Raw genomic sequence first — 25522 nt, forward strand, 5'->3', positions numbered from 1 at the left:
ATGCACATGGTGCTGGCGCATATGCCTAATTTTATCGGTGAATTCCCTCAGCTGTGGCGAATTAATGTCAGTGTCTTTTATAAATGTGTTGACAGGGAGTCTTTGTTTAGTTAGCATCTTGGATGAGAGACTATGAGCGCCACAAATATATCTGAACTCCAGACGATAACACATTAGCCTTTATTCCTTTGCTCTTGCACTCCAGAAAAGAACCAAAAAGACTCCCTCTTTAAGGCACTGCTTATCCAATCACTTTCCTCCTCTGGCATGCTTCAAAAAGCATCCAGAGTCCCTTTCCACCCATCTAATTCTAAACCCTCTTGCTGTGGTACCAGAATGTACTTGACAGCAGTATACTGGATGAAATAAATATTATGCCCTACAGAACGTCCTCAACAATATCAAATAAAAAAGGAATTAGTTGTTCAATAAACTTTTTTATTAAGAAACCGTTCTACATTTTGAGTTTATTGAACAGCTGCTTCCTTTTTAGGTTTCGGCTACCGTCCCACTGCGTAAGCAGTGGGTGGGCGGAGCCGAAATCTTTTGTTAGTAGTATGGGGGCCTGAACACGCCCCTCTTCTCCATTGGCTGGCCTCGTAAATGGTGGCCAGCCATTGGAGGAGAGGAGCGTCACTGAGTTCAGGGCCCGCCTTGACGCGATTCGGGGGCGTTTCCGTGTCTTTTTTTAAGTCACGCCCTCTCCTCTTCCCATTGGCTGGAATTTTACCTTCCAGCCAATGGGAAGGGGAGAGCACGCCCCCGAATCCCTACAGGACGCTGTGCTTTCCGAGCAGCGTCTACCGAGGCCATGAGGTAAGCCTCTGCCCCCCTGTTTGTGCCGTTGTTTCTTGTTGTTTTTGTTTTAGATTGACGAGGGCCCGGTAGCTCCCTCGGCAATATAGATTTGTAAAAACCTTGGCAAAATAAAATAAGCATTGATAAAACAAAACGGCTGTCCGCCAACGGCAGATTCATTGGTTTTGCCAAGACTTGTTTATGTTGGAGTCTTAGAAGGCATACACCCTAGTTACTAGCTGTTGTCGTTGTGCATGTCGCACTATTCGGGTTTTTAAAGAGGTGGATTGCGCTTGTTTCTTAAAAGAGTAAACAATATAATTAGGTCCCGCGCAGCAGGTGTAGCTTATCTTTGTGCACGACCGTCAGCCGTCGCTGGTGCCACCGCCTCCTTTTAGCGCACGTTTGGTTCTTGAACCTTGGTGTGGGAGCCAAGCTACGGAATCGACTGAAGCGAAAGCGAGGTCTGTATTCAAAAACGTAGAAGGAAAAAGAGCAGGTTTACTTTATTTTGCGTATCGTAGCATGCTGCATCTATTCACGAAACCTTAAACCAATTGCACGAGGAAACGCCGACTTATGGGGGGAGGGGGTGGGGCGTTGACGAACAGCTGCCTAAGGGTCCTGCGTGTCAAGCGTATCTTGCATTCCGTCAAGACTTTCTGTGTATCTCAAAAAGAGTGTTTCTAAACGCCCATTGTTTTAACTGCTGCTAGCTACAAAGCAAAACGTCGATGTAATGGGAGACTTGGCATCTAGGCCTGCACTGAAGGGAGGGCTCGCTGGGTTGGGAGGATGGCTGATTTTTGCAGTATTTGCTGTCCATCTCTCCTCCCTAAGCAATGCATGTTTCTCATGGCGCGTTGGCACACGGTTACCGTTTCCATCCTATAGTAGACCTTTGTGGTTGACAGAGTCAGAAGTATGCAACTCTCTGTTACTCTATTCCCCCCTCCCGCTGTCCATGTGCCTGCCCGCCCCCCTCCCGCTGTCCGTGTGCCTGCCCGCCCGCCCCCCTCCCGCTGTCCGTGTCCCAGTCTCTGGGTCTATCACATTCAGAGGAGGCTCGGGTGGGGGCTGCCCCCACCCTCCTCTGGAGCGAGAATAACCCGATCATATCCATGTATTTTAAGGCAGATAGCGCCTCGTTACCATGTCAGCGCCTGTCGCCTCGGGGACGCCCCGGGCATCCTTGCTGCGGGCCTGGCTGTTGGTGTTCACAAACATGCGCCGTACTTATCCGTTACTGTTCGGAAATAACCATATAAACACGTTGTGAACATATTTCTTTAAAGATACAGCAAAAAGCAAGATTTAGGAAACCCGACTATAAATCTGACATGCTTCGATCTTATTTCAATTTTACAGCCGCCAGTGTGTAGCAAAGACATCTTCTTGGGCGCGAACTTGTAATTTATGCCCAAGCGCCTTGGCCATGTAGGCGCTGTATTATGGCACCCATAGCCTCCCCAGCCCCGGTTTCAGTCGAGAATAGGCGCCTCTGGTATCGCATACGGATTGGGTGACGGTTAAAGAGAGTCAATACACACAGACAGCTCTTTATTATGGGCCCCAATGTTCTGGTGACATCCAGCCATTCAATATGTAGTTGGTTCGTAACCAGCAGCTGCGTATTGCCCAATGACGTCATGTCTTGTTCCTGCTGACGTGATAATAAACCACGACAAGTGGGCTTAACTATCACCAGCACTCCAAAGGGCTTTGTTAACCTTTATAATACATGCATTGCGTGCATTTTTGTCAACAGTCGTCCATTTTATTTGCTTTTGAATAGCTCAATCACACCGTTTGAATGGCCTCAAAGCCATTTATGACCCTAGATGTTTTTGCGATGCTGGGGCTCTCGTTGCGCATAGTATTTTTAACAAAATTATATTTATTTGTGTGTTTTTTTCGAAACAGTGAAATGTGTGCAGAAATGAGTAATATAGAATACTGCGATTATAGCTTATACGATTATAGCTACTGGGCTTCCAAATGGAGTAGAGTTGTAATGGGAAGTATTTGACAAGTCGGAAAAGGATGACCCAGGAAAAATGTTCTTGCTCTTTGTGGCATGATACACACCAGTCAGTCGTTTCGCATTCGGGCGTGCATAGAAGGCGGCTCTAACCAGCAGATTTCCATGCTGCCAGGGCAGCTGGGGAGGTTAATGCACCTGTTGCCCAGACCCGCATAAAAGCAGTAGGGCGTGGGTTTCATTCCTGCTAGAAAGCTCAGTGGGCTGCTGTGTCTGCTGCAGACCCCGTGTCTAATTACTACTCCGAGCGCTTGAATCTTAGTAACATAGCTCAGGGGGTTGAGTGAATACTACAGAGATATGTTGCTGACTCGCTGGACACCGGTCAGTATTTAACAACTATAGTGTTACACTAAATATTTAAACGTTGCGGGACACTTTAGCATATGGTGGCGCTTCATAATTGGACAGTGCAAAATATTATTATTCTACTATTGTAAGTTGAAAAGAACTAAATAGGTGTTGCATTTATTTATATAAAATGATATTTGACCGAAAGCAGCTCACATTTATTTTATATAAATAACACGAGTTATTTTCAAGAAAATACAGGGCTTAGGCAGGCCATACAGCTAAATGTACATTTCTAATACTTGCCAAAGGAATTCCTTTTTCCAGTTCCTTTTTGGTTGCACCATTTGAGTCATGAAAACGTGCATTTCTGTGTGATCATTAAGACGACTGAACACTTAAAAAATAATAACAATTGTATTGTGCCCAGGAAAAGCGCGCGCAGCCTCTCATACTTTTTCGGCAATGTATTGTCAGCATACAGTGCAAAAAGAGAATTCTACTAAATATGATAGTCCTCAAGCAAGCGTTTTCCAAGTTTTCGAATCTAGTAGGACTGTGATTGGTGTGTTTGTGCTGAGTGCACTCTGTCTCATGTACAAAACCAGTGTGTATTTTTAATTTTTTGTGTATAGTTTTTTTTATATAGCGCGAACTCGGCCCGAAGGTATCTGGGCGCTTTACACGAGCACCAGGTTGCATCACATAAGGATGCATTCATTTTTTGTAGGCACGGAGAGATGAAGTGATTTGCCCAGAATCACAGGCTGTTGAGTCGACGCCGAGATTATTCAGTCCTTGTTCTTCAGTCTATCAGGTTTTAAAAGACATGGCACCGCCGGAAGCGGCCTCTTGTGTATTTCTGAGTTATTTTGCTGACCCACGGGTTCTCCAGTGGTCCCCCTCCTCCTCCGCCTCGGGAAGCCGAACCGGCAGATTTAGGCAGCCATCCTATTGGCCTCAGTGGGACGTGCAGGCGATAAAATCTATTTATTGGTTCATATATCTACTAATAGTATCTTAAAAGGGGTTTTGTTGCAACATAGTTCTTTTTTTATTCTGCATATTGTAGTGTTTGTATTCCCTTGCCCTCTTCAGGTCTCAAAGAGAAAGCAGAGTGTTTTTCCCCTAGAAAAATAACAAGCATTTACAATGCAATGGTCTCGGCATTATTAAAGGTAGAGCTATTGGCATTGCTCATGACATTTTTTTCTTTTTTTTTTAAACATAAATAAATGATATTGTCATTTACAATGGCAATAGGTGAGCATTAGAGAGTATTCGCGGACACAGAGCACACACAGAGCCGCGCGCACACACACAGACAGACAGAGCCACGCACACACACAGACAGAGCCACGCACACACACAGCCAGAGCCATGCACACACACAGCCAGAGCCACGCACACACACAGCCAGAGCCACGCACACACACAGACAGAGCCACGCACACACACAGACAGAGCCACGCACACACACAGACAGAGCCACGCACACACACAGACAGAGCCACGCACACACACAGACAGAGCCACGCACACATAGACAGAGCCACGCACACATAGACAGAGCCACGCACACACAGACAGAGCCACGCACGCACACACAGACAGAGCCACGCACGCACACACAGACAGAGCCACGCACACACACACACAGACAGACAGCCACACACGCACACACAGACAGACAGCCACGCACACACAGACAGACAGACAGCCACGCACACACAGACAGACAGACAGCCACGCACACACAGACAGACAGCCACGCACACACAGACAGACAGCCACGCACACACACACAGACAGCCACGCACACACAGACAGCCACGCACACACAGAGCCCCGCACACAGAGCCCCCCCACACACACAGAGACACACACACAGAGCCACACACACAGCCACACACACAGAGCCACCCCCCACACACAGACACACACACACACACACACACACACACACACACACAGTCCCACACACACACAGAGCACCTGCTTCCCATGACCATAAAACAAGCAGGTGTTGCACACGGCACCTTTTGTTTTTATTAAAATAAAAATCTGTTATTTGTGTAGCGCTTTCACAAAAGTGCTTTACGTCGAATGCGGAAAGGAACATGAGTGGTGCCAATGCACTCGCAACCATGGAACATATGCAACAGGGAGGCTAAGTCTAAGGGGGCGTAAAATGCAAGTTTGTGAGCAGCGTGATCTGCATTACATAAATTACTCTCTTACAAGGGGGTTAGTTAAAGGCCTGCCCCTGCCCTTGAAGAATCCTCCATTCCTTCCCAAACAGACCACACACACCTAATAAATGAGCCCATCCTAGGAATATACACTAGTAAAGGAGCTCTTCCAGCGTGCCATGGTTTTTGTGCTTTTAATGTAAAGTTGTAATTGTGCCTTGTATGGAGATTAAGAAGACGATGTGCAAAAATAACTAACAGAAGTAGGTCCCTCAACCACCTGCAATGTCCGCCATTAATTTAATTTGAAACAAGTTATATTGCGTGACGAGTAGTGGCTTCCAGCCCTGGTCGGGAGGGGGGGAGAGAGGGGCTGTGGGGGTGGGGGAGAATGCTGGAGGGCTAATGAATAACGCTTCCGCATGCCACCTGAGCTTAATAGCAGCACTCATTGTAAAACAGTATTTATAATCTGCAGGCTACAAGTTTAAAATCTGGCAAACGCATTGTTTCTTTATACTTGGCAATACGTATCATTATCAAAAGTGTATTGGCAAGGCTGCTCGATTTCTGTTCGATGTTGTGCGCTGCTTTTCCAATTGACAATGTTTTCACATGAATGTTGAATTTCAAGCAGTGGAGTCCTTTCTCATTTAGGCAACATTCTGCATTGGACGACTTGTCAAGGGTCGGGTCTTTATGGCTGTTTTTGGCTGTCATTCCATGTACATAAAGAAAGCCCACCCCTAAATTGTGCATCTCTTTGCTACTCCTGTGGGGTTCCATGTTTGCATCTTCAGCATGCTCTGTAGGGTGCCACAGGTTTACCTCGCCAGCACTGCCTGGAATGATCATCAGTAGTACTAGCGGGCATAAATACCTGGGTGACTTTACAGGCATTGTATAAACCGGCATTGCCATGTTCGTGCACCCAAGGATAGAAACAGCAGTGCAGAAGACTTCACGTTAGCAACACATATTCTTTGGTGCCAGGTGAAGATACTTAGTTACAGTGGAGTGGACAATGAGACAATGGGCCCTAACTCAAGAAGAAGAATTATCCTCCTACCCTCAGTTTTAGTAACCAATTGGCATAACTGAAGTTCAGTGCTTCGTCGACTCCCTGGGCCCCATTGTGACCCTACCTGCATTGCTTATGATAGCTACGCCCCTAAGCATGTGATGTCCACACTCACTTCGATTGTTTTTCACCTGCTCCTTTCCAAATGTGTCTCTATCACATGTGCTGCCTTCTCTCACTCTATTCCCTCTGCCCTCCTTCTTGCTTTCTCTCTCTTCTACCATCCCTCTCTTTTCTGCCTTCTTACTGCCTCCTGCCCTCCCTTTCCACCTCTCTTCTGCTCTTTCACCTTCTTGTCCTCCATCTCTCTCTTGTTCTCTCCTTCCTGTCCTCTCCTCCTCTAGCCCTCCTTCTCCTTCCTGCCCTCCCTCTCCTACCTGCTGCCCTCTCCTTTCTGCCCTCTCTCACACACTCCTACCTTCCCTCCTGCCCTCCCACTCCTTCTTGCCCTCCATCTCCTTTCTGCCTCTTTTCCTTCCTGCCCTCCCTCTCTCTCCTGCCCTCTCTTCCTTTTGATCTCTCTTCCTTCTTCCTTCTTACTCCTGCTCTCCTTAACTTCTATATCTATCACTTCTTCTCTTGCACTCAGTCTCCATCTCTCTCCCTCTTGCCCTCTCTCTTTATCTTACACTCTCTCCTTCTTGCCCTCTCTCTCCTGTCTTCTCTCACACTCCTGGCTTCACTAACATGCTAACATGCTTTATGAAATAACTTGTATTCTAATTCACTGTACATCTGCATCTAATTGCATTATAAATGCAATCCATATTTCTGTGTAAAGTAAAACACATCAACGTTTTACACATAATTCAAAGAAGTTAGAAAAGACCATTTGTCAAAAGCAATACCAAAAGCTCAAACTTTAACAAAGGCGAAACCATTGCATTGTAAATGCTTGTTTATTTCTGCATCTAAAATGTAACTAATGTACTTCACTGGTAATTGAGTGTGTTGTGAAATGGGAATATGACCATTAGAGTGGTAGATCCTTATTGAACAAATATTGTGATATTCATGCATACTTTAACTGTTTTTGTTCATTTTGAATATGTATTGATACATATTTTTTGCTTTTAACAGCCCTGAAGAAGCGCTATTGGGCACAAAACACGTGTTGGCTGTTTGCGGCTCTTTGCAGTTTTGTAGGCTGTGGGCTGTATTGAGAAAAAATACTTAAAGAAAAAATAAAAGAAACCTTAAAGAAAGATACAAGAAGAAGTCACTTCTGTTTTTTGACTCTCAGTGTACGGTTGTTTATATATTGAAAAATAAGATACTGTTGGGGACCAGTAATTGAGATTACCAGCGCCTATTTCCCGAAATTGAGATATATATATATATATCTGAGACCTATTGGTACGGAGTCATCTAGATATCCCTAAAAAACAGGATAACACTCTAAAAAACATGCAAGGCTTCTTCCCATGTGGGAAATGTAAAGCCTGTACATACATCAAAAGGGTGTTGGGCTATGAGGTTCCAGGTATGCAAGAGCGTAAAAAGATAACTAAATTCATCTCCTGTCAAACTGCTTTTGTAGTTTACTGCTTGGTTTGTCCGTGCAATTTAAAATATATCGGGAGCACGGTGAACAATGTTAAATTAAGGATTTTGGAGCATATGCAAGCTATATGTGGAGAAGTGTGGCTCACTGGTTAGAAGCGGCAGACCCTGAAGCAGAGGTCAGCCCGGGACCAGGGTTCAATTCCCGTCAGGGCAGGGTATTGGGTTAATGTCTGCGGACTCGATAATTCTCGCCTAGGTGCCTACGCTAACCATGGGTCCCACTCTGCAACTCTGGGCAATAGCTTGCTTAATCTCCACAACGGCCCCATCAGCGCCGGGCATGCCTGGCTTCACCTTGGGGGTGCCCAGGAGGGACCATCTCACAGGGAAAGCCAGGACGGGTTCCCCAGCGGTATACAGCGCCAGGACACTCCGAGATGGAGTAACAGTGCGCTTTACAAGTATACATTTACATTTACATTTACATTTACATATCCAACAAGGACATGAAATCTCCTGTGGCTAGACATTATGCCATTAAACATAATTGCAACAGGGACGTCCTGCAATACTTTGGAATAGACCATGTGCCTGAACTTGTGAGAGGCGGGGATAGAAAAATGAAACTAAGACGCTTGGAGTCTAGATTTATTATCGATCTCCAAACTAAGACCCCTTTGGGCCTGAACAGCGGCGAAGAATTGGCCGTACATTTGGGGAAATAATCTGTAAAATTAAAAGTACCAATCTTTTCGTTCCCCCTCTTCTTCCTTTTCTATCTGTTATATTATTGACTTACATTCCCTATTGCTGATTGATGAATTTTGTATATATTGTAAATATGGGACACACACCTCACATGTGTACAAAGGAAATACTAAGCGGCTCTTTATTGGGCCGCCTACGCCGATACACGGCTAGATTCTGTAGATGCTTGTAAATGTGTTAAACACGTGAAGTTACTGTCTATTTAGATTTTGAAACTTCCCGATAATATTACTTAATGGATGTGACCTGGGTTTAAAACTGTGATGATTATTTTATTTGGTCATAATTTACCCTTTTTTACAGGTTTAATGAAGCATTTGTAAATATGTAAGTAGTTGCACATTACAAGATGGTGCTCGCGCAATGAAGGTACAAGCGAGTAGTCCCATTTCCTTTTCTCCCATTGTGAATCACGTGTCACTTCCCAAATGCATTAATGCTACAGTGTTGCACGAATGAATTTGACATTGACAAAGGGGCTCTCCCGAAACGCGTCTGTGCGAAAAGTTATTAAAAAAGTGAATTCCGATCTTAAACCTCCCCGTGAGTGCTGTTTTCCTTCCTTCCCGTCTGGGAGAGGGGGGTCTTGGAGCTTTACATATATATATATATATATATATATACATATATCTATATATATATTACCACGGTTTCCTACACTCTTGTCTGATTTTGATGGAAGTGAAGTGACTACTATAGATGTGTTTTAAAAGTGCCCTTGAACATGAAATAAAGGACTTGAAAACTTCATGCTTTACTATAACTGCTCAAATACAAGAATTTGATAAATGCTTTTTTCGCGGCATGCAAATGCTGTGGTCTGCTGAATAATGAGTTTAGTAAAGACCCCCCTCCTGGTGGCGCATGTTTTTCGCTGCTTCAGTAAGTTGCAGAAAAACTAGAGACAAGTTACAGAACTGCATTCGCGACACAGTCCCAGTCACAGATGGAGGAATCAATTCGGATGCCATCCAAGTCTTGCTGTGTGACAGATTGAATGCAGAGAGCTATGATTACTAAAGACACGAATTTTAAGCAGGGGATAGTAAAGGCACGACTTTTAAGTGGGAGCGAAAGGTGGCCATGGAAAGTGAAGCGCCCTTGCTTGTGGTCCGACAGACAGAAGGAGGAATTGTATTGCAGGCCAGAGCCCAGAAGGATACCGAACAACCCCTGCAGTTCCTAATTTTACGACTACTGTTTGCTATAACTGCAGCATAGGAATTGTTGTACCTTACAAAAGGATTTCAACACAGAATAGAAAGCCTGTGGTTCAAAAAGAAGAGCTTCTGAGGAAAAAAAATCATACTTTTCCTTTGTGTTAAATGAATTGTATTTTTATTGTTATTATTTTTGGTGGACATAGCATCCAGTCGGCCATTAATCACAGGCTGCTAATTGCCAAGGCTGTCGAGTCTTGATTCTGCCTCATGCCTTTTCCACCACCTTTCAATTCCTGTCTGTTTATCTTACTCTTGTAGGTTCCTTTTCAACCTGCTTGCTTCCTTTGTCACGTTTTCATATCTTTGTTTTCCTGTCTCCTTTTCTGCCTTCCTGTCCCTTGCTTTGGGTCAACATCTGATATAAGATATAAAATAAGTCCCATTCTCGCAAAATTTGTGAAGAAGCATACACCCTGCTGCAATCTGCACAAATTAAGCACTGAGCTGAAGATAACTAAGTGACATTATAGTAATTTATAATAGTTCCAGTGAATTTCTGCCATGGATCAAACACCAAAAGTTGAATGAAGTTGCAATATTAGTCATGCTCATAAAACTCTGACTGCGGGCAAACATTCCTGAGAAACATTTTGCGTAAGATTTTTCCCACAAAAATATTTTTACGAGAATATTCTTTTTCTAAGATAGCAAGTGTCCAGTAAAAGAATCTTTTGTAGAATTTTTACCCTGCTACATTGTTTTTCACTTTCACAAAATAGTGCAAACTTATGGAAAAAACGGTTGCAGAAGGAAACATTTACAATTTTGCGGACAGCAAGACTTGTTTTTGCATGTATATCTATAGTATTGTTTCCTGTGCAAGCTCAGTGTCAGCTCCTATGTGGCAAGGCAATAATACAATACAGACCAAAGACTTGATTTTCTGTTTGACAGATGAAGAAGCGTTTGCCAGGATAATGGAAGACATTAAGGTGCATATTTACAAGGATTTAACACCACCGTAGTGTCATTTTTTTGACACTATGGTGACTTTTTTTATCATCATATATACAAAGTGTGACAAAGCCCCTTTAGCGACCTTTTAACACAATTTGCGCCTATTTTCAACAACGCCAGTTAGGCTAGCAGAACTTACCGAAAATAATATGCAAGGTAGGCGTTCCAACGATAAAACACCCGCAAAACACACAACACCAGATATACAAGGCTTTCCTTGAACGTCGCTAAACATGAAAATCTGCCGCTAAGTCTCATTAGCGGCAGATTTTTACAGCTAGGAATTAACTGGTCTTAAAAATTATATTAACACACTTGTATAAAAGTAGAAGAGGCACAAATCATCCTTGGCAAGCTCAACTACGCCATGGATCTTCTGCTATTGCAGCTAGGAGCACCAAGGAGACCACCACCACCACAGAGGCAACACCGTAGAAGGGAGCTGATATGCCAACAGAGGATGACCCTCATTGACCTCTTGCAAAATGATGTCATAGGCCATTACAGGATCAAGAGGGGGTCCACTGTCCGCCTGCTGAACCTGATTCCGCCAAGGCTGGAGCCAACATCCCAGCGCTGCACCAACATCCCTCCACAGACCAAGCTAGTCGCTGTCCTACACATCCTGGCATCAGGAATTTTTCAACCTACTTCCGCCAGAGAGGTAGGAGTATCCCAGGCTTCCTTTTCAAGGTTCGTCCCCATTGTCCTGGATGCCATCATTAGCCTCATACCATAGAACCTCTACTTCCCCAACACAGCGCACCAACAACAGGAGAATAAGCAAGGCTTATATGCCATTGCTGGATTTCCACATGTATTGGAGGCTTTGGACTGCACACATGTGCAACTGGTGCCTCCTGTAGAAACATCACACATATACTACAACAGGAAGCACCCCTATTCAATGAACATGCAGGCAATTGTGGGCCATCTGGGACTCCTCCTCAATGTACTAGCAAAGTACCCTGGCAGTGCGCATGACTCCTACATCTTCAGGCAATCTGTCATCAATCAGTATTTTTAGAATGAGACCTATAGGAACGACATCTCAAACACATGACCACATGACCACCACACACTCAATCATGTAGGAAAACAATGTCAAATAGGTCTTGTGCATCATTATACAGTACATAAATAGTATATCTGGCCCTGCAAAATATTGCACACATAAAAAGGCACAAGTAAAACATATAATTGACATGTTGCACATGTTGACACCAATTAAGCCAGTGTGTGCCACATCAAATTGATCAACCTAACAAACACTAATCCTGTATTATGCTACACTCACCTGTGAGGGTCTCAATGTTCTGGGCAGGGGGGTGATCTGCAGTCCAGCTGGAGAGCCAGGTCTTGAAGTCCTCCCTGATTAGCATCAGCGATTGTGATTGCCTGACGTGCAGAGGTATGGGGTCTTCCAGGTCTTTACAATGAGTCAGGATATGTTACTTCCTCCAGATGTGGTCTTGTGAATCTGTGGGATCGTGGCCAGCATTGGCGGCTGGTGAAACTTGAAAGGGGTTCCTGTATGCTTTTAACATGTGGGAGCATTTCACTTTAGTACATAAGCTTATATCACTATAGTGAGAGTCATTTATTAAAAATGTCAAAACATGCTTCTCACTATAGTGACATTAACTGAGGTACTAAAGTGAAATGCTCTGGAACTCACATATTTAAAAGTGCCCTAGTTTCTTGTATGCTTTTAACATGCAGGAGCTTTTCCCTTTAGTACTCTATACCACTATATTCAGAAGCATTTAATATAACTATTAATAAATGCCTCTCAATATAGTGATATAAACTGGTGTACTTTAGTGAAATGCTGCTGCACGTTAAAAGCATACAAGAGACTAGGGCACTTTTAAATATGTCACTTCGGGACGTACACATCATGAACTCACATATTTAAAAGTGCCCTAGTTTCCTGTACGCTTTTAAGCTGCAGGAGCTTTTAACTTTAGTACTCAGGGTGTACCACTATATTCAGAGGCATTTATTATAACTGTTAATAATAACCTCTCAATATAGTGATATAAACTGATGTACTTAAGTGAAACGCTCTTGCACGCTATAAGCTTACAAGAGACAAGGGCACTTTTAAATATGTCACTACATGACTCACGCATCCTGAACTCACATATGTAAAAGTGCTCTCTTGTATGCTTTTAACATGCAGGAGAATTTCACTTTAGTACATAAGTTTATATCACTTTATTGTGAGGCATTTATTAGCAGTTTTAATAAATGCCTCTCAATATAGTGATATAACCTGATGCACTAAAGTAAAACGCCTGCAGGATTTAAAAAAAAAAACACACACAATGGGAACACTTTTAAATAAATGAGCTCCGGATGTGTACTTTGTTGTGCCAGCCTGCAGTTTGCTTTTATTGTTTGAAAAACAGTTAAAGGAACCACAGGCTGGCAGGCATGATTGAAGGCCTCCACCCCATTGTCCCACTTACCTGGCAAACTCCTGCTGGAGCACGCACGGTGGCCTGCAAAAGGGTGTGCTGCTGCTCCAGTCCAGGATGGGAGGCTTCAGAGAGCCATGTGTGCCCTCTCGGCCTCCGATGCAAAAGCATGCATGTGGCTGTGACTCTGTGGCCTCCAGTCACATGCCTACAATCCTGCCACAGGATGCAAGCAACAACCCTTCGAAACACGTCAAAGATGACGAGTTGGGAAAGGGTGTTGCTTGCTGCCTGTGAAAGTGATTGACTGGCAGTCCCAGGAATACAGGGTTTATGCCCTGAACGCCTGGGACTGCTTGTAATATGACGCTGCTGGCATCATGAATGGGAGGTCTCTTCAGACCCCACATACTGCAAGCACGGGCTGGCACTAGGCCAGTTCTTAGCCTGCTGGAGATTTGTAAAAAATGAAAATGTTGAGTGACGCATGTTCACTAGAGCAAGTGTCCCACTTCAAAAAAAGTGCCTGGCTGCCTGACTCTCACCGAGAGGCAGCCAGGCACTTAGGCAGCACCCCACGGTCTTAAAGGGCTCGTTTAACAACAACAAAAAATTATGTGGGGGGTGTTTGCTCTTTGCAATTACCATCCACATAATGTGAAAAGCGATGTGGGCGGCGCCCTGGGGCCCTCTAGAAGCAGCCGCTGCTGAATTTTGTACAATCTCGGGCACCTGCTCGTGATAGTTGTCCGTGCGCGCGCCGCAAGCGGTCCGTTTGCATCAGGTGCGCGAGACAGCGAGGGCCCGACAGCTGCAGGTGCTAGGAGCGCGCCGTGCGCGTGCGGGGGTCATCCGACAGTCTGCAGGCAGGGGCACGCGCACGCCGCCTGTCCTTTTCTTCTACACCCTCCACACCTTCCTTCCTGCTCCTGTCCCTCCCTCCCCAACCATGGTAGAGGGGCAGCTGCTACGTGCCTGACGATGAGTTGAGTGCCTAGCTGCTCTTCAATGACTAAGGCGGCCTGACGCACATCAGTAGTGTTTTAAAATAATTTTTCTCACCAATCAACTAAAGCCGAATGTAAAATGTAATATAGATCCCCCACATACAGTAAACGGTGCACACACTAAAATGTGAAAGATTAACTCAGCAAAACGACATGTAGCACAGTCACGACCTCTATACCAAAGCACCCAGTCGCGGGAGGGGGGGGGGGGGGTCGCGCGGGGGATCGGGTTCCGGGGAATGAATGAAATAATATGAAGTAAAAGAAACTTACCTATAGCTGGATGGGTCCGCGCCATCTCTGCTCAGCGACCCCTTGGCGCCTCACATCACGCACGTATGGGGACTGGCAGCCCCTCGCAGCCAATCCTGGCGCTTGGGGCACAGGTTTCTCTTCGCCCAGAGCACGCCCATTAGGAGCCCAAAGGGCTCCTAATGGGCATGCGCAAAAAAGTGCAAACGCAAGTGCGCATGAGTGGGCAGGGGTAAAAAATTCCCCCTCCGTCCCCACTCATGCGCACTTGTGTTGCTTGCCCTGGTGACATGACATCATCATGTCAGTCAACATGACGCCATCCCGCCCACCCTGAAGGGGGTGGGCGATATGATGTCATGCTGACTGACATGATGATTGGAATGTCAGTTCTCCCGAGTCCCGCCTGCCTGATTCAGTTTACTTAACGCCGTCGCCGAGGGAGCTGCGGGCGGCTGTGGGCGGCTGCGGGCGGGTGGGGGGGGCTACGCCCCCACACCCCAATGGACGCACCGTGCCTGGCGTTGAGTATTTACGTCTCACCACTTTCAAATATCACCAGCCGCCCCTGCAGGTGAATTAGTGGCATTGGGTGGGGGGGGATGGGGGGCGGGCCTCCTGCAGGCCTAAAGGGATGGGGCTGCTTTGTTATCACCTGACGTGTACCTACTTCACTTGAGTGATCAGGGTTTAATACCAAGGCCAGCAAAAGAGCTAGAAAAATTGTCAATATCCGTTATTGTATGTCCTCTGAAACAACAGCTGAAATGAGACCTCACCTGTACACCGGTGTTAGAGTCTCTTAAATGTACTTTACGGGTGTTGGAGCAGATGGAGGAAGGCTTTCTGTGTCAACAATAATATAGATAACTTTACATAAACTCTTTGAACTACCAGTTCTTGGCCTTTCTAGAGTCACAAAGCATGCGTTTAGTATTTTCTATGGGAAAGCTGGCATGGTTGGTGAGTGGGGCAGGTGTTTGAGGGAGAAGCAAGGAGAACCCCACAAAGGGGTCAGTGGTGAGGTGCGGGGGTGCCCTGCATGCTAGGTCCACAAGTGTTACAGAGCCCTCCAGGTGAGCTAGGGGGCTTCCGGCAAGTGAGGGCCTAGAGGTCTTCATATCAGGGTCTGAAAATACAGGTAAAGTTTTGAGTGGAGGTGACCTAGAAGTGAGAGGAGATGGCAGCCCTGGGTGAGTTTGGGTGATCACCTGCACAGTTTAGTGGCGATGTTGCGCAACACCTGCAGGGTTAAGTGGGCAACACCTGCGGGGTTTAGTGGGCAATACCTGTTGGGTTTAGTGGGGACGTTGGCCAACACCGGTAGAGTTTAGTGGGGACGTTGCCCAACACCGGTAGAGTTTAGTGGGGATGTTGCCCATCACCTGCAGGGTTTATTGGGGATGTTGCCCAGCAAGTACAGGGTCATTCATGCCTTTTATTCCACCGGCATTTCCCTGTGGGCTGGAGTCCTTATGCCCGTGGTCGTTTCTGTTGCCCCTGTCACTTTCCCCGGCTCCCCGAGGTTAACTGGAGCGGGCACGGAGAGGTTTCAAGAGAAGGAGAATAAGGGGTGATGTTAGAGGGAAAACAGTCAGAGAGGGAGATGAGTGAGAATGGAGGGAAAGAGCCTTCGCAACAAGACAAAGGGAGTGGAGCTGGTTTGAGCAGGGCCACATTTGGTTACACTCTAGCCCTGAACAAGTAATTGACGTTCTTTAAAACAACCAGCCAGTTAGTCTTCTCTTCTGAAAATGTGAGACTCAACCGTAATGTGTACACTCAGTTTCAGTGTGAAAAGGTCAGGCTAGATGACTTTTGTATTTATTTCCTGATCTTGAGTCTACCATTTTATGGGGCATTGGTGCTACAAATAGGGGTGTGGGAGGTGCAGGTGGACCAGCCCTACACTAAAACTTACAATAATTTTTATGGCAGCACTTTGTGTTTCATAAGAAACTGTTAAAATGCATCTTATGTTTTAGTGAGGTGGCGTCATAGGACAACATCCCCACTCCGAAAATTGCTCCAGCACCACTGAGATGGGGCTGTTCCCCACAATCTACTGTAACTCCAAACTGCTGCCGGACCTCCCATCTGTGGATCCTGTCTCATAGAAGTACAGCAATCTTGGAGTGGTTACAGCCCCCCAAAACCAAGTGTCATCTCGAAGTTTGATTTTAGATTAGGTTCAGCTAAAGAGACCACCAGGTAATGCGTATGCTACAAGTGACATCAGTCAATCAAGTATTACCTCAAACACCTGCCTCCTTTGATTTTGCGATTTACTTTCGGTTTTGATTCACAATTCACTTGTCAAATAATTAAAATTGTAATCAAATTTGAGAATTCATCGAAAGGTCAATAAGACTAAAGTTATAACGCACCAAGTTCGACATGGTTTTACAAATAAATAAATAAATTCGGAACATCTTTTTGAAATGTGGTTTTAATAATTTGTATCTAATGTATAATAGCACGCAAAGGGAAAGTATTTTATTAATTGGAATATTGTAACGGTTTTTATTAACTATACAATAAAGAATTTATTACTTACCTGCCTCCTTTGATTTCAGGGCTGGATGTCATTCGGCTTCCAGACACACTTTGCTGCTGATTTAATGCAACAAGGTCGTGTTCAGTTTGGATTTAAAAAGGAATTATGAACGCTTTTCTTGCTTAATCTGTGTAAGGAATGGTTAAAAACTGAGAGGAGCTAAACATATGACAAAATGCCAAATCGTTTTAGAGCATAACACTCTAATAAAACGAATCATGCAGAGTGCTATTGGAAATCCTGCTTTGGGATTCTAGAGGTAAAGCTGGTCCTCAAAATCATACGCATAGGTGCAAAGTGCATTAGTTGATGGAGCGTTAGCCAAAATAAAACCCCACATAGCAAACCTACAACAGTTTGGAGTTTGCTTTCAGTTTTTGAGATGTGGGCAAGAAGCCTATTCAGTGTGATTGATTTTCTCTCTAATTAATTCAGATTCAAGCTAATAGCCCCATTTGCTGATTCCCTGCAGCCTTTTATTCTTCAGTAGTTGGCAGAGTCGGTGATGATTCTGGCATATCTTAGAATCAAACTAATGTAAACCTCTGAGGTACCTGCGGTTTGTCGTACCTGGTCTTGCTACAGAGCCCTACTTACAAGTCGTTTAGCAATCATTCGAAATTCCCAGGGTCTCGTTTAGAGTTTGGCTTGGGTCTTTTTTTGTCTGCTATTATGGCAAGTTTAGGTTTTCTTCCACTTTGGGTGCTGGGGAAGTGGTGGAGATTGCATTCATGGATGTGAGACCTGTAATCAGGGCCGGACTGGCTACCGGGCAGTTTGGAATGCTGCTGAGCTGGGGGCTGATTTCGTTCATGGAGACCTACGTGTGATAAATGAAATTCGTTTGGCTTTAATTATTTCGAAGCACACGCAGGTCTCCATGAACAAAATTAGCCCCCACAGCAGTCAAATCAGCCCCCACCTCGGCAGCATTCCAAACTGCCCGGTAGTCAGTCCGGCCCAGCCTGTAATTCAGGTAGAATTTCCTCTATTGCCCGGGATGAGTGGTGACATTTCAATCACCAGTGTGGACACTGGAAATACACTCCCACACGCTAAGTATTTCCAAATACCTGGTCTCCCCACCTAACACGCTGAGTGCTAGAGGCAAGCTAGAGTCCGGCCATCCAACCTATCCATGTTTTTTTAGGTCTCGCCAACCGTGGCAGCGCATGCGCTGTTCGCTCGGCGAGATTTATTGTTAAGGAGGACTTTCAGAAGAGGGCTTGAAGCCCCGCCCCTCATTTCCATTGGCTGGCGTCACCGTTTATTCTAAACGGTGGACTGCCATTGGAAATGAGGGTTTTTGGTTCATGCCCTTTTGCCTCCGATCCAGACTCGGTGGCCTGCTTTGCTGCTGTCGCAAAGCACTTTCTTATCTTTATGGGGCCATGTGTTTCTAATTAGAAACACATGGCCCCATAAAGACAAGAGATCGATGCTTGTAATTACTACCGGGTCTGACACCAGTAAGGACCCGCCCCACAAACCCAAATGTGCTTAAGGCATCAGCTACTGGTCAAGCCACTGCTCAAGCTGTGGAAGGAGGACTTCGGCGCTACAGGGGTGTCACTTGGCGATTTCTCTCGGCAGGTAATCTCCTTGGGCAGCTTCTCTCCACAGGTGTCTGTCGTACTGACAGCGGTCACAGCTGCAAAGAGCACCCACTGGAATCCGCTTGGTCACAGGACGCCAGCAACCAGAGGCCAGGCATAGATTCTGGAAGGTTGGTAACGCGACATGAAGCAGTAGAGGCCGGGTGGCTCATAAACCACGGGTTGCGCTACAGAAACCGCTGCGTGGCAAAGCTAGGCTTACTTTACTTTGATGAGTGAGCTACTTACCAACACTAATCTCATTCAACAGGGCTGTGAGACCCTGCTGGATCGACAACACCATTTCCTATATGCATACTCTGTAAATAATCAGCATCGCTTGTTCCATCCATGTGAAGCTGCCCACTCAATGAGAGGCGGGGCATACAGCCGCTAAATGCTCTGCCAGGTGATTCTGTCTCTCGCGCACATTCAGTGCCAACACACAAACAATGTAGAAGTGGCGAGCCGCGAGCGTGGCAATCACGTACATCAAAATTGTCTGGCCGCTCATAATGAGGGCCAAAGACTAAATCTGCCCTTCAATCAGCAGAATATATAAATAACCGGCAAGTAGCTCCATGTCGTGTTGTTTGAGCCGTCCTGCACTTATAGCCAACAGTATATTGCATTCTGGGAAATGTAGTTTCCCTTTGAACATTGGAATTATGGTCTCGAAAAAAACAGCCTGCGTGACTCCTTGCTGTCACACTTACCAAGGTCCTGCTTTGCCGCTGTGTGAGACGAGTTGAAAACTCATATGCGATGTCACATCAAAACTCTAAAATCACAACAACCAGCACCTAGAGTGGAGAGCACAAGGGCCCCCATAGGACAAAGGCTTCTGAACACAGCTGGGTCCAATCATCGCACCAACTCGTAGCCATTTTTCATACCATTTCAGGTTACAGCAGCAGGAAACCCAATTGAATCAGAGATTACATTTTTGTCCTATTTTAGCTGATTTTCTTTTCATGAATCGTAATTGTTGTGAGATTAAAAATGAAAGTAGTCAAATGTTTACATTTGTGCTACTTTGTAAAATGCCTGGGTTTACTATGTTGTGATGTATTGAAGTGTGCACAGAAACAAGTGCATGTGTGCATATTAGGATGGTGATATGCAAAGTAGATGCATGTGATGGCAGAAAATGAAGATGCAGTGTAGAGAGATTGATATTCAAATTGTTTGTGATACCACAGATGACAAGATACCATAAAAATATGATTTTGGAAGAAAGTTGGCGATGAGGAACCCACTACCTTCTCATATGGCACTGCGGGGGCCCTCGGGATATATCACAGGTGTTGGTGTGTGTTAGAACCGGGAGTCTCTGGTTGGCAAAGGTAAGTACCTTGGCCCAAGTAGGGACCCCTAGCTCCGGTCAGGGCGACGGAATAACCCTCTGAGATAACCCCTGCTCACCCTCTAGGTAGCATGGCGCGAGCAGTCTAGGCTAAACTCGGAGGCAATGTGGATAACATTTGCACTTAACACAACAATAATTCCCACTCCACCACAAACTGAGACCACACAGGTAAGTATATATAAAATATAAATTTATCTAGTTTCAGCATGTAAATGAAGCAGTTGCATGATAATCACTTCTGTAGAACACATAGCATTTTAACTTAAAGGTTGCACGTAATTTTCTAGGATGGTACTTGTAAATAGGCAGTTCTGGTAATTCAAAACAATAGTCTCAGGGTCCAAATCAAAAATCGTCTCTAGTCTCTTAAATCAGCACTTACAAAAATATGGCCACTGATCTATAACTGTGACGCTCTCAACATGAGCAAAGAAAGCAGGGCCCACGTGTACTTATATCTGTGGGCTTCATGCGCTGTTTAAACTCCCTCGCGAGGCCCAGGGACTCTTTCTCGTCCCCGGGGCAGCCTCGCGTCTTCCTGGGATTCAGGCGCACCACTGCGCAGCAGCCGTGCAGACTGCACGCGTCCCCGCCCCGGCCGGTCCCCTTTCCTCTCCCGCCCGCTCTCGACAATCCAACGAGCGGCAGGGGAGGCGGTGAAGCTCACCTGATGGAGGGACGGCTGGCCAGGGGTGCGGGACGCTTCCAAGTCCCTCGGCGGGGTCAGAGCTCTTCCCCGGTCCCGGCGGTGATGTCGGCAATTCTTCGGCACCTCCCGCAGCTTCAGCGGAGGCAGCCAATCCTGTCGCGGCCCTCAGTCGAGCCCCTCTGAGCGCGAGGCCGCCAACCAATGGCAGCGCGGCCTCGCCGATGACGCTCCGCAAGCTCAGCCAATCACGGCACCAGGACGCTGATGATGCTACGCCGCACGGGCCAATCCCGTCGCGGCGTTGGTGAGGGGGCTCGGCTCCCTCAACCAATGGGGTCGCAGCGGCTTCGTTCTTCGCCGCGGCAGCTCCTGGACCTCGTAGCAAGTCGCGGGGGGGTTTCCTGGCCCCGGGCCGCGGTGGTGATTTGGCGGCGAAGGGTTTTCAAGGGCGCTGGTCTCGATTAGACCCCCCTCTCGACCTTCCCACCACCTGGGAGCAGATTTCACGAGGGGAGGCTCCACAAGCCTCCAACCCTCACGGTTAATGTGCCGATGAGCACACCGATCCCTTCCTCACGCTCCGCAGTTCAGCACCACGCGTCTCGGGTCCCAACAGCACGATTTTCCAGCCGTTTTCTGGGATAGCTTTAGGAACCTTTAGTCCTGGGTTCCCAACAGGAGGCCAGCTCTTCTCAGGCCCTTGGAGATTCAGTTGTAGACACAGCACACAGCAGAGTCTTGGCAGTTTCAAGTAGGCAGGGTCACAGCACACAGCAAAGCCCCTTTTCTTCTCCTCAGCTTCCAGGTAGACAGTAGAACAGGTCAGCCCTTAGAGCACACAGCAAGGCAGTCTTCCTTTAGTTCCCTAGCTGTCCTCCTTCCAGCAGAGGTTCCTTCTTGGTTGCAGAATTTCAGAATCTAACTCTCTGTAGACAGGGGTCCTTTCCTTATACCCCTCAGTGCCTTTGAAGTTCTTTGAAGCCTTTGTGCATGGAGGCCCTGGGTCCAGTCTAAACCAGTTCTGGGGGTTGCGGAGCACTGAGGTGTCTCTGCCTTTCTTCTTCCTGTCAGCTTCAGGGCCAGGGGGGTCAGTTGACCACCAGGAGAGAGCTAACGTGGGGGAGGTAGGCAGGCGCAGCTCAGCACTTATCAGGCATTCCTTCCTCCCTCCTCCCAGGCAGGCAGATGTGCCCTTTCATCCCCGGGATGGCTCCGACCCTCTCCTCTGGGGCTCTGCAGCCCCTCCCTGTCACATCCAGACCAGGCAGGCATTCCACAAACCCAGGCACACAGAAAAAGGTTTAGACAAGAGAACAGCCACTTTCTAAAAGTGCTATTCTCCAACACAGGATTTAAAAACACCCTTCACTAAAAGATGTGTCATTAAATTCTGAGTCCAGGGATATCTTTCACTTCTGTCCCATCTTGTTCCTATGGGGAGATAGGCTGGTATCACATGGGCCCAGCCCCCTCCATGTTACTCTATGGAGCAAGATAGCCTTACAGCAGTGAGCACACAAAATGGCTGCAGCCCACTACCAGAGCATAGTACCTGCACTAGCACATGCTCTACCTTATCCATACACTGCACCCTGCCCAGGGGGGTACCTTGAGCCTTCCATAGGGGTGACTGATGTGCACAGACAGGGAAGGGTTAGGCCTAGCCAGTGGGGACACTGGCCAGGCTGACATGGCAGTCACTGACTGCACACAGGCTCTGCGCTGGCAGGCCTGAGTCACCATTTTAAAGCTACTCATGTGGGTGGCGCAATCTGCGCTGCAGGCCCACTAGTAGCATTTGTCATCACCAGCCCTGGCACACACAGTGCACTTTACTAGGGACTTCGTGGTGATACAAATATGCCAATCAGGTATATTCAATCAATATCACAATTTACAGAGGGAGCACTTACACTCTGACACTGATCAGCAGTGGCAGAGTGTCCAAAGCATCTAAATCAGCAAAAACAAAATCCAGCACAGCATCAAAACACATGAGTCAGAGGCAAAAAGATGGGGGAAGAACCACGCCAAAAGGTGTCAGGTCTAACACGTGTCCCCTCCAGCTGAAAGTGGGGAGAACTACCCAACCTCTTGGGAGTCCTCATCACTAAGGCGGAAGAATCTGGACAGACCGTCAGCATTGGCGTGTTCTGTACCAGGGCGGTGCTCCACCGTAAAGTCCATCCCCTGTAGGGAAATGGACCACCTCAACAATTTTGGATTCTCACCCCTCATCTGCATTAACCATCTGAGGGGCCTGTGGTCGGTCTGAACGCGGAAGTGAGTCCCAAACAGGTAGGGCCTCAGCTTCTTCAGAGCCCAGACCACAGCGAAAGCTTCTCTTTCAATGGCACTCCATTTTTGTTCCCTTGGGGATTAGCCTCCGGCTAATGAAAGCCACAGGTTGGTCTCCTCCCTCATCATTGATCTGTGAGAGTACTGCTCCCACGCCTTGCTCTGAAGCGTCAGTTTGCACAATGAACTCACTGGAAAAGTCAGGTGCCTTAAGCACCGGTGCTGTGCACATGGCAGTTTTGAGGGTGTCAAAAGCAGTTTGACAGGCCTCAGTCCAATTCACTTTCCGGGGCTGATTCCTAGATGTCAGCTCTGTCAAAGGGGCCACAATGGTGCCATAGCCTTTGACAAACCGTCTGTAATACCCGGTGAGACCTAGAAAGGCTCTCACCTCAGTCTGGGTCTTGGGGGGTTCCCAAGCCAGAATGGTATCAATTTTTGCCTGTAGGGGCGCCACCTTGCCGCTCCCCACCTGGTGTCCCAAGTACACCACAGATCCCTGCCCTATCTGGCATTTACTGGCCTTGATAGTGAGGCCTGCCTTCTGCAGAGCCTTCAACACTTCAGTGAGGTGTTGCAGGTGTTCCTCCCAAGTGGAGCTGAACACCGCAATGTCATCCAGGTAGGCTGCGCTAAATTGCTCCAGCCCTGCCAGTACCTGGTTGACCAATCTCTGAAATGTGGCGGGAGCATTTTTCAACCCAAAGGGCATGACACGAAACTGGAAGTGTCCTTCTGGCGTTGAAAATGCTGACCTCTCCTTTGCCCCGTCAGTTAAGGCAATCTGCCAGTACCCTGAAGTCAAATCAAAAGTACTCAGGTACTGGGCAGCTCCCAACCGATCCACCAGCTCATCCGCTCTGGGGATGGGGTGCGCGTCAGTCTTCGTGACCGCATTGAGCCCACGGTAGTCCACGCAGAACCGAAGTTCTGGGGTGCCACCGGGGGTAGCAGCTTTCTTAGGCACTAAGACCACTGGGCTAGCCCAGGGGCTGCTGGAGGGCTCAATAACCCCAAGCGCCAACATCTTGGAAACTTCTTCCTTGATGCTAGCTCTGACCTTGTCAGCCACCCTGTAAAACTTCTGTTTCACAGGCATGCTGTCTCCAGTGTCCACGTCGTGGACGCACCACTTGGTGACACCTGGGGTCAGGGAGAACAGTGGGGCGAACTGACCCAAGACTTGGCGACAGTCCTCCTGCTGTTCTGGGGTCAGGGTGGGGGAGAGGACCACACCATCCACTGACCCATCTTGCTCCTTGACTGCCAGGAGGTCAGGGAGAGGATCACTATCCTCCTCCCCTCCTACATCTGTAGCCATGAGCATAGTCACTTCAGTTCTTTCAAAGTGGGGCTTGAGGCGGTTCACATGCAGCACTCTCAGGGGCTGCCTGGGAGTCTTCAGGTTAACCAAATAGGTAACCTCGCTCTTGCGCTCCACCACCTCATATGGGCCAGACCACATGTCACGGAGCGCACAAGGCTCCACTGGCGCCATCACCCACACCTTCTGACCAGGTTGGAACTCAACCAGAGAAGTGTTCTGGTCATACCACCTCTTCATTTCCTCCTGGCTAGCCTCCAGGTTCTCTTGAGCGAGCTTCCTGAAGCGCTTGGTCTGGTTGCGGATGGCCAGCACATAGCTGAACACATCCTGAGGGGTTTTCCCACGGGATTTCTCCCACCCCTCTTTCACCAGCGCCAGAGGCCCTCTGACAGGGTGGCCATACAGCAACTCAAAGGGACTGAACCCTAAGGATTTCTGAGGCACCTCCCTGTAGGCAAACAACAGGCATGGCAACAAGACATCCCATTTCCGCCTCATGGGCTCCTCCAGGCCCATGATCATGCCCTTCAATGTGCGGTTGAATCTCTCAACCAAACCATTTCCTTGAGGGTGGTAAGGAGTAGTGAATTTGTATGTCACCCCACACTCACTCCACAGGGACTTCATATAATTAGAAATGAAGTTTGTCCCGCGGTCCGAAAAGACCTCCTTCGGAAATCCCACCCGGGAAAAGATCCCCATCAGGGCACGGCCCACCACTGGGGCGGTGACTGTCCTGAGCGGAAGGGCTTCCGGGTACCGAGTGGCATGGTCCACCAAGACCAGGATAAACCTGTTGCCTAGGGCCGTCTTGGGATCCAGGGGCCCCACGATGTCAATGCCCACCCGCTCAAAAGGGGTGCTCACCACGGGAAAGGGTTGGAGGGGGGCCACGCGCCTCCCTCCACTCTTGCCACTGGCCTGACAAGTCTGGCAAGACTTGCAAAAGGCAGAGACATGCGTCTTCATCTGGGGCCAGTAGAAATGGGTGACAAGCCTGTGATAGGTCTTGTCTTGCCCCAGATGTCCTGCGAGAGGCACGTCATGAGCCAGACCCAGTAGGAAGTTCCTGAAGCGCTCCGGTACCACCAGCACACGGGCTGCGCCGGGCTCAGCGAACTTAGGCTCACTATAAAGTAAGTCATCCTCCCAATAGATCAAATGCTCCTTGGACCCCAGGCCTGCGGC

This window comes from Lissotriton helveticus, chromosome 2_1 (genome assembly GCF_964261635.1).
Source record: "Lissotriton helveticus chromosome 2_1, aLisHel1.1, whole genome shotgun sequence".
NCBI classification, from domain to species: domain Eukaryota; kingdom Metazoa; phylum Chordata; class Amphibia; order Caudata; family Salamandridae; genus Lissotriton; species Lissotriton helveticus.